The sequence below is a fragment of the Pangasianodon hypophthalmus genome, chromosome 6, assembly GCF_027358585.1.
Source record: "Pangasianodon hypophthalmus isolate fPanHyp1 chromosome 6, fPanHyp1.pri, whole genome shotgun sequence".
Classification (NCBI taxonomy): domain Eukaryota; kingdom Metazoa; phylum Chordata; class Actinopteri; order Siluriformes; family Pangasiidae; genus Pangasianodon; species Pangasianodon hypophthalmus.
In genome coordinates, this window is record NC_069715.1 from 29,813,543 (window position 1) to 29,822,063 (window position 8,521).

Consider the following 8,521-nt stretch of genomic DNA (forward strand, 5'->3'; position numbering starts at 1 on the left):
CAAAGCAGTGAACTGTATAGTCACTACAATGTTAAAGACTTAATAAGCGAATATTTCTTTATTTCATTTGATCTAAAAATTAAAACTTGTGAATAAAATTAAAAAAAAAACTCATTTAAAGGTCAAAAATGTTGCTGTGTTTATGGTTGATGCGGCGAGCGGCCATGTTGATTTGACGTCACTTGCTGAACTCAAGGTTGAGGACGCTGCTCCGAGTGTACGAGTAGGAACTTTGCGGTGTGGGGCGTTTTCTTTGCTTTTTCATAGTAAATTACGAAGGCAGCAATAAAGTGTGTCATTTTTTAATAAGGTTAAAGTGTAGAAATGTATCAAGCAACGCATTATTCGAATTTTCTTTGGCAGAATTTCTAGGAAGACTTCAACCTTTCATTTTTTCATTTAAATAACCAAGAGGCAGCTTTTCTTATATAATGCCACGTAACTGAAAACGCTGCTCTTTTAGGTAGATCGCCTAATTTGGAAACAAACAGTGAGAAAAATAAATAGCGTCTGTTACGACAGTGAAAGTTTTCATGAAGGAAAAAAGGGTCGTACATGAAAAGCAGGCACGGCTGTGGTGTTAACGGTGCTGAAAAAAAATAAATCTCACAAATAAAAAAAGCTCAGAAGCACACACAGAGCGAAACAAGGACAAAGCCTGAGCTGGATCCAGAGATGAAATCATCTCCAAATGGATTGTGTCTTGTGCCGTCACTTCTCACCGCCTGATCTCCGCGGTATTCGTGTGGTGTTTTTAAAACAGGAAACAAACTTTAAATAACCGGCGTTATGGATACAGCACATCTGCGCTCGACTCATCTGGTTTTTCTGAAAAACAACAACTTTTTTTTTCCCCGAATTCCACTTACGCACAAAAACCAAGCAAACTGTTTAAATTAACAGAGCTTGAAATGATTATTTCATCATCATCATCGTCATCCCGATTTTCATCCTAATCGAGCTGCACAAACACTCATATTAAAATCATGATACTGATTCATTTCTCAACACGATGTGATTCAAGAACTGTACATTTTTTTTTACGAAAAAATATAAAACAGAGCGCTACTATTCCTGTTTATTCGCTGTGTCCAATGAGCAAGCACGCGCTGCACCACATGACCTCACAAATGCACCTGAAGCTCAGTGAATCTACAGCTAAAAAAAAAAGGGGAGAAACAACGTGTGTGTGTGTGTGTTAGTTGAAGCTTTGAGTGAATTTCAAAAATGTTCACATGTAGTGAGAAAAAAAAATTATTTCCAAATGAATGTTTTATATAAATATCATGTGCTGAATATTACAATTCCAGATGACTGAAAAAACCGATGACTAAACGTATAAATCGAAGGAAGTGGGCGAGTGAGTCATGGCTGCACGTGCCGTCTCACGTTCTCACGTTTTTATCCTGTAATCTTTGCATGCGAGCAGCTTCAATTAAAAAAGATTGCACTATTTATCCGGTTGTTTTTATCGCTCGTTAAGTAGGTCAGGTCGTGTGTTTGTTCCTCAGCTAAACACATTTACTGATTAAACTGCGCATCTCGGTCATGCAGCGGCGTTATCGCGTAGTAAACACGGTCATGTGCGGTTTTATTGGCGTCTCGTGAACGTGATCCACTTCTCCGCTGTCAGAGAGACTGCTCTGTTTTCGCGGCCCGTGACTCCGCGGCATTTAATCGTCCTGATTACGCCTGATTCACTTCGGATCAGACTGCAGCGGCACGTGACGAACGTTCCTCTGAACTTCTGCAGAACGTTTCTGTGTCCTTCACCTCGGTTTTAAATCTTTCAGGGATTAAAAAAGTAAAACAGGTCGTTTGAGTTCTCAAATCGAAACCACATTAAAGCTACGATCAGGAATCACGTCACCACTGACGGGGAATTTTATTTCTGTTCAATAATCAAGGACATGAGGCTGCTTGTGGCTTTGGGGGAAAAATCCACACACAAACCTACAGAAGTTAGATTTAAACAGTTTTTAATATACGCGCAGGTAATAAATTACCATTTTAAAACTTTTATAAAATCATTTACGCTAACGTCACTGCACAGATTTGCTCAATCAATAAATTAAAAAACATTTTAAATAAAGAATTACATTTTAAAACAGAACAGAAATCAATATGAACAGAAAAAGAAAATTAATTCAAACATTTTTAAAGTTGATTATTTAGTTTTAATTTAGATTATTGAGTATTAACTGATTATGTCTCATAAGTATTTTTAAAATTTTTCAGATATTTTAAATTTAGAAATTTAGAAATTAGAAATTTAAAATAATTGTAAATTCAATGACTAAACTGATCAAAAATATCTTGAACAGTAAATAAATATACAAATATAAAAAAATTATTTGATATTTCTTTAACTGCAACACACTCTATTTGCTTTTCTGAGAAATCACGATCTATCCATTATTTTTTATTTAACGTAATTTAAATAATTACAAACTGACTAAAAACATTTTGCTCTAAAAATTGTAGAATTAAAAACTGTAAAATTTAAAAACTAAATTTTTAATCTTTCAGTGGTAATTTTTTTTAAATAAATAGAAATGTCATAAAAATTAAAGAAAAAAATTATGTATTTGTATAAAATATATAAATATTTTTTATTTTGTTTTTTAATAATGAAAAATGTTTTATTATTAGCTTTTTATTTTTTTTAAATAAAACACTGCTTTATTCCTGGCAGTTTGTTCGGAAACCTGTACATCACGTTTCGTAGAAAAGTCTCTGAGAACCGTGATACGATGAAGGTTCATGTTCCGAGATGTGGAAGATATAGGGCATAATAAACGCCTTAGTGCACGTGGCATGTGTGTGTGTGTGTGTGTGTGTGTGTGTGTGTGTGTGTGTGTTTAGAGCCCTAAAGTTCATTTATTTTTTTGCAAATCTAAAAATATGCGTACAGAATTTACATAAAACGTTTATAACGATTTATAACGTTTGTAACGCAGCGTCTAACTTAACAGTTACTACTTAATAATTATCACTTAGTTATTATTTCCTAAACAGGAAGTAACACGGTACTTCAAAGCAGTCAAACTGTAATAAACAAACAAACAAACAAACAAACATCTTTGTTAGAGAAAAACAGCGAGTATACTCTCACTGAGCACTTTATTAGGAACACCTGAACACCTACTCACTCACGTAATTATCTCAGGATTGCGGCTGGTTTGAGTTTCTCTAACTGCTGATCTCATGGGATTCATTATTAATTAATTAATTAATTAATCAATTAAGACGAGAGTTAACGAGGTGAGGGAGTAACGCGTGGCTGTGCATTTGGTTCTGCTGAGGGAAAAAAAAAAAAAAAATCGATTATCGCGTGACTCGGGCTGCACTTCCTGTCAGTGAATGAACTCATTCTTTGCAACTGCGTGTGTGTGTGTGTGTGTGTGTGTGTGTGTGTGTGTGTGTGTGTGTGCGTGCGTGCGTGTATATGTGTATGTGTGTGTGTGCGTGTATATGTGTATGTGTGTGTGTGTGTGTGTATGTGTGTGCGTGTGTGTTTACAAGAGACAAACACAACCTTCCTGTCAGCAACAAGTTAAACCTTTTTTATTAAACTGTTCACTGGGTTGCCAGATCATCTCGCAAATAAATCCCCTTTACACGTCTTTAAAAATATATATATGTGCCATTTTAATTAATCAATTTATATTTAATTAATTAATATTCAATGTTTTCATAAAGATTGTCTGATACGCCCCGTTAAAGGAACGGAAGCTTCTTAAATCGTTATCGTGCCAACATTAATTCTTCTGCAGACCAGGAATTAATTTTAAATAAAATTTACTTATTTATTTGTTTATTTATTTTAAATATTCAGAAATAATCGAGTGTGATCGTAGCGTGAGAGGAATCGCCGTTATTACACGTATATTACCTCTGCGTTTCCATGACGATATTGCAGTTGATGACTTTGAAATCGGTGAGATAAAGAATTTTTTTTTAGTTAAATAAATTAATCCAGTTTTAAATATCAAATTTGAATATATTATAATATTTCTAATTAAAATAAGGCAGAATGAGCTATTTATGTGTTTTCTCTCTCTCTTTCTTTTCTTTTATTGATTAAGGAGTCACTTTTTCTGTCCTTCTGTATTTTCGTATTTCTATTTAATTTAATCGAGTTTTTAATGAATTATTTATTTAGTCGAGTAGCTTTTAATGATCCTAGTTTCATTTAAACTCTTTAAACTCTTCTTTTATTTATTTAATTACTTTTATTTACATTTATTCTTTTACACTTTTACTGTTTTGAAAAATTAATTGTCATTTTTTAAAGCAATTTGAACTGCTGTTTGTATCAAAGGTGAAAATAAAAAGATTATTAATAATAATATTAATATTAATAATAATAATTTTTCGGATTACATCCAGACAGCAGGGTTTAGTGGATGATGTATAAATATATAAAGTTAATTAACATAATTACTGTCACACAACATGTAAATAATAACATAAAATAATATAATTGCAAAAACAATTTAAAAAAAAAAACAGAACCAGAAAATTAAAAGTAACTCAGTTCTGTAGATTTAAAAACGGACGTGTGATCTGAACTTGTCCCACAACCCAAAAAATAAAAATAAATAAATAAATAAACAAACAAAAAACAAAACACCAGCAGATTAAATGTAACTCAATTCTTCATATTAAAAAACTTTTAAAAAAATGTATCTATATACGTTTCACAACTCTTAATAAATAAATAAATAAATAAACCAGTTGATTAAAAGTAACTCAATTCTTTATATTAAAATATAATTTAAAAAATGTAAAATAAATTAAACATAAAAATATAATTAAGATAATAAATAAACAAATAAAAATAATCACCAGCAGATTAAAAGTAACTAAATTCTTTATATTAAACTATAATTTAAAAAATTAAAAGAAGTTAAGAATAAAAAATAGAATTAAGATAATAAACAAATAAAAATAAAACACCAGTAGATTAAAAGTAATTCAATTCTTCATATTAAATTTTTTTTTAAAAATTTATCTATATACGTTTCACAACTCGTAATAAATAAATAAATACACCAGTAGATTAAAAATAACTCAATTCTTTATATTTAAAAAAAAAAGTTAAACATGTCTCTCACAACTCATAATAAATAAATAAATAAATAAATAAATACCAGCAAATTAAAAGTAACTCAATTCTTTATATTAAAATATAATTGAAAAAAAAATTTAATAAGTTAAACATATTATAAATATAATTAAGATAATAAATAAACAAATAAAAATAAACACCAGTAGATTAAAAGTAACTCAATTCTTTATATTTAAAAAAAGTTATCAATACATGTCTCACAACTCATAAATAAATAAATAAATAAATAAATAAATAAATAAATAAATAAATAACAGCGGATTAAAAAAAACTCAATTCTTTATATTAAAATATAATTGAAAATTTTTTTTAATAAGTTAAACATAAAAAATATAATTAAGATAATAAATAAAAGTAACTCAATTTTTTATATTTAAAAAAAAAAAAAAAGTTATCAATACATGTCTCACAACTCATAAATAAATAAGTAACTAAATAAATAAATAAACCAACCTTTAAATAAATAAATAAATAAATAACCTTACTTTAAAAAGCATGACCTGGCAACACTGCTGATTTGTCAGTATTGAATTCAGTGTAATATTCCGTGCACTGCGCTTTCACACTCAATACACACTCGCTCCCTACTTAGGCGCCCTACAGTCAGCGGCTCGTGCGCCCTACCTAGTGCACTTCACACCCGCTGCTCCGCTATTAGGGACGGAACCGCTGCTAGTTATAAATAGCGCTTTGCTTTTATATCCTGCTGAAGGCGAGACTCGGTGTGATTTCTTTCCTCTTTAACTTCATCAGAGCAGCTAAAGAGCTCATTATTCACCCTGTAACGCGTCATACGCGTCTTATTACACGTTATAACAAGTTTACGACACAGAAAACAGTCACTTAAACGCCTCGTACGCAGCTATGTTTGCGAATTGTACTAATATAATGCATTATTTCTCTACTTAAAGTATTTTATTATTGTAACAACCCGAGATTTTATCCTAATCCAAAAGTCTGGATAATTTTACAACTACATTTGAGTGCGAACTTTTAGCTAGGTGCGAAGTTAGAAGCTAAGCTAGCTATCGATTTTTTAGCGAATTGAGCTCTTCATAATTAATCTTTCTAACTTCTCGTTCAACAGATACACTTGTAAGATGATTCTATATTTATAGCATTGTCGAAATGGATGTTTAAATTTATTAGCAGGCAAGAAAAAACATGAAATTCTCGTTAGCTAGTTAGCAATAAACACCGCGCTGTTTGATGTCGACCGTTTGTTCTTTTCCTAACCGTTTCAGGACAAACCCCGCCTCCTTCGCTGTGATTGGCTAATCCGTCACAACACAGGCGACCTGTCAATCAAAAAGTGAAGCCAGCCAATCCCAGAGCAGGACGCGGGATAAAACTAGCTAATAATAGCACAGTGGGCGGGGTTTTCTGTAATACAGGTATGGAATGAAAATAAACTCGAAAACAACATGCTAGGCAGCTAGATAATCAGATCATGTTTGGCTTCGGGTTCAGCTGATAACCGCACAGACGCGCGGAGCTGGAAGATAAACCTCTTACCTTCACGCAGAGTAACAGTTGGTTAGCTCCAATGTTTCTCCGGACATTTTAAACACTCGTATTATAACTCATAGCGTGTACATCTGTGTGCACTGCTGCCATCTTGTCCTGCACAACTGGAGACGGAGAGCTCGCGCCTGATCATAACATAGCAACAGCACCAGCGTCTCGCGCGTGTCAAACTCCACAAACCCGCATCAGCGCTCAGAGAAACCGCACGCAGTCCCGGGCATGGCGGTGCGGTGCGCTGCGCTGCGCTCGGCGGGGCGGCGGAGCCGCGACTCTAACCGGGAAACGAGCTCCGCTTCATCTCCGAGCTCCTTCCCTCTGCGCTGATCTCACCGACTCTCAGCTGCGCGAGACTAATGTTTTGGAGTTTATGTCACCGCGCTCAGACCTGAGCAACCGAGCACAGAGCAATCGAACAGCGAGAGCGAGAACACAGAGCAATCAAACACACACCACACATCGATCAAACAGAGTAATCGAACACAGAGCAATCAAACAGTAATCCATCACACACACACACATCGATCAAACACAGAGGAATCAAACACAGATCAATCAAACAGAGTAATCAATCACACACAGAGCGATCAAACACAGAGAAATCAAACACACACACAGAGAGAGCAATCAAACAGAGAATAATCAATCAAACACACACACACACACACACACAGAGCTCAAACACAGAGTAATCAAACACAGAGCAATCACACAGAGAGCTCAAATACAGAGTAATCAATCCAACACACACACACACAGAGCGCTCAAACAGAGAATAATCAATCAAACACACACACACAGAGCTCAAACACAGAGTAATCAATCCAACGCACACACACACACACAGAGCTCAAACACACAAACACACAGAGAGAGAGAGAGCTCAAACACACACAGAAATCAAATACGGATAAATCAAAGTGATCAACACAGAGTAATCAAACACAGATGTCAAACAGATTAATCCAGATATAAACTAGAAAACACACAAAAAAAAGCCTTGGACATAACAAGGGCGAAAGCATGACAAGAGTTTGTGATTAGAGGAAAAAAAAACAAGAGAGTATAAATAGACAAACTTATAACAGGCTTAACGCCTGGACACAATCAGAAAACACAATACTGACAGAACCGGGGGGCAGAGACATGAACAAAACAAAGGCACGTGTAATGAACTTGTGTGACAAAACCTGAAGCGTGTCAACAGAATCCAAAATGGGGTTCGAGATCCCTGAGCAAAGCGTCCATCAGCTGTCAGAGGTCTCGAGGCAGCAGCTCCTAGTCTGTCATGGTTAATAATTTCATCCATACTGTTTTCTTGAAGGGTGTCTTTTTAATAAAGAATTAAAAAAAGCAATATTATGTTCTACTAATATTAATATCAAACTATCAATTGATATTTTATATTTAAAAATATATATATAAGATATTTGTGTTTTATTTCCATTTTTTAAGGATCTTTCAGATTGTTTAACTTTTCCAGAATCTGATAAATAAAGAGGAATAAAAAAACAGGGAAGAAGAGACGATTATATCTCACTTTATTTCATTACAGCTAATCCACCTGTTCTCATGAATCATTAGTGAGGTGAGTTACACTGAGTCAGGTTTCCTCGTCAACTCTGAGCTCGATTAGTACAGTCTGTTAGTTCTGGAACTTCATTTGCTGCCCTCTGCTGTTAGAAAACGGAATTACAGCTTTATTAGAAAGTTTCTTGTGGAGAAAATCCTCTTCTGCACAGTTTAGTGTTTTCCCTGCTCAGGAAAAATGTTCTGAGCTTTAATTTGATGAAAAACTGAGGATTAGTGACTTTTAAATGGTCTGAATAATCTGAATATTTGCTGAAACTTCTGTTTATGTGT

General features: G+C 33.7%; 1 protein-coding gene across 1 annotated transcript in view; it reads right to left on the minus strand.

The window, feature by feature from the left end:
- Positions 1-7,016, minus strand: part of hipk3b (homeodomain interacting protein kinase 3b) — a 49,490-nt gene extending 42,474 nt beyond the window's left edge. Inside the window, exon 1 of the mRNA XM_053235073.1 lies at positions 6,650-7,016. The gene's annotated coding sequence lies outside the window, so the exon portion shown is untranslated. The remainder of the gene's footprint in view (positions 1-6,649) is intronic.
- Between the last annotated feature and the right edge of the window lie 1,505 nt (positions 7,017-8,521).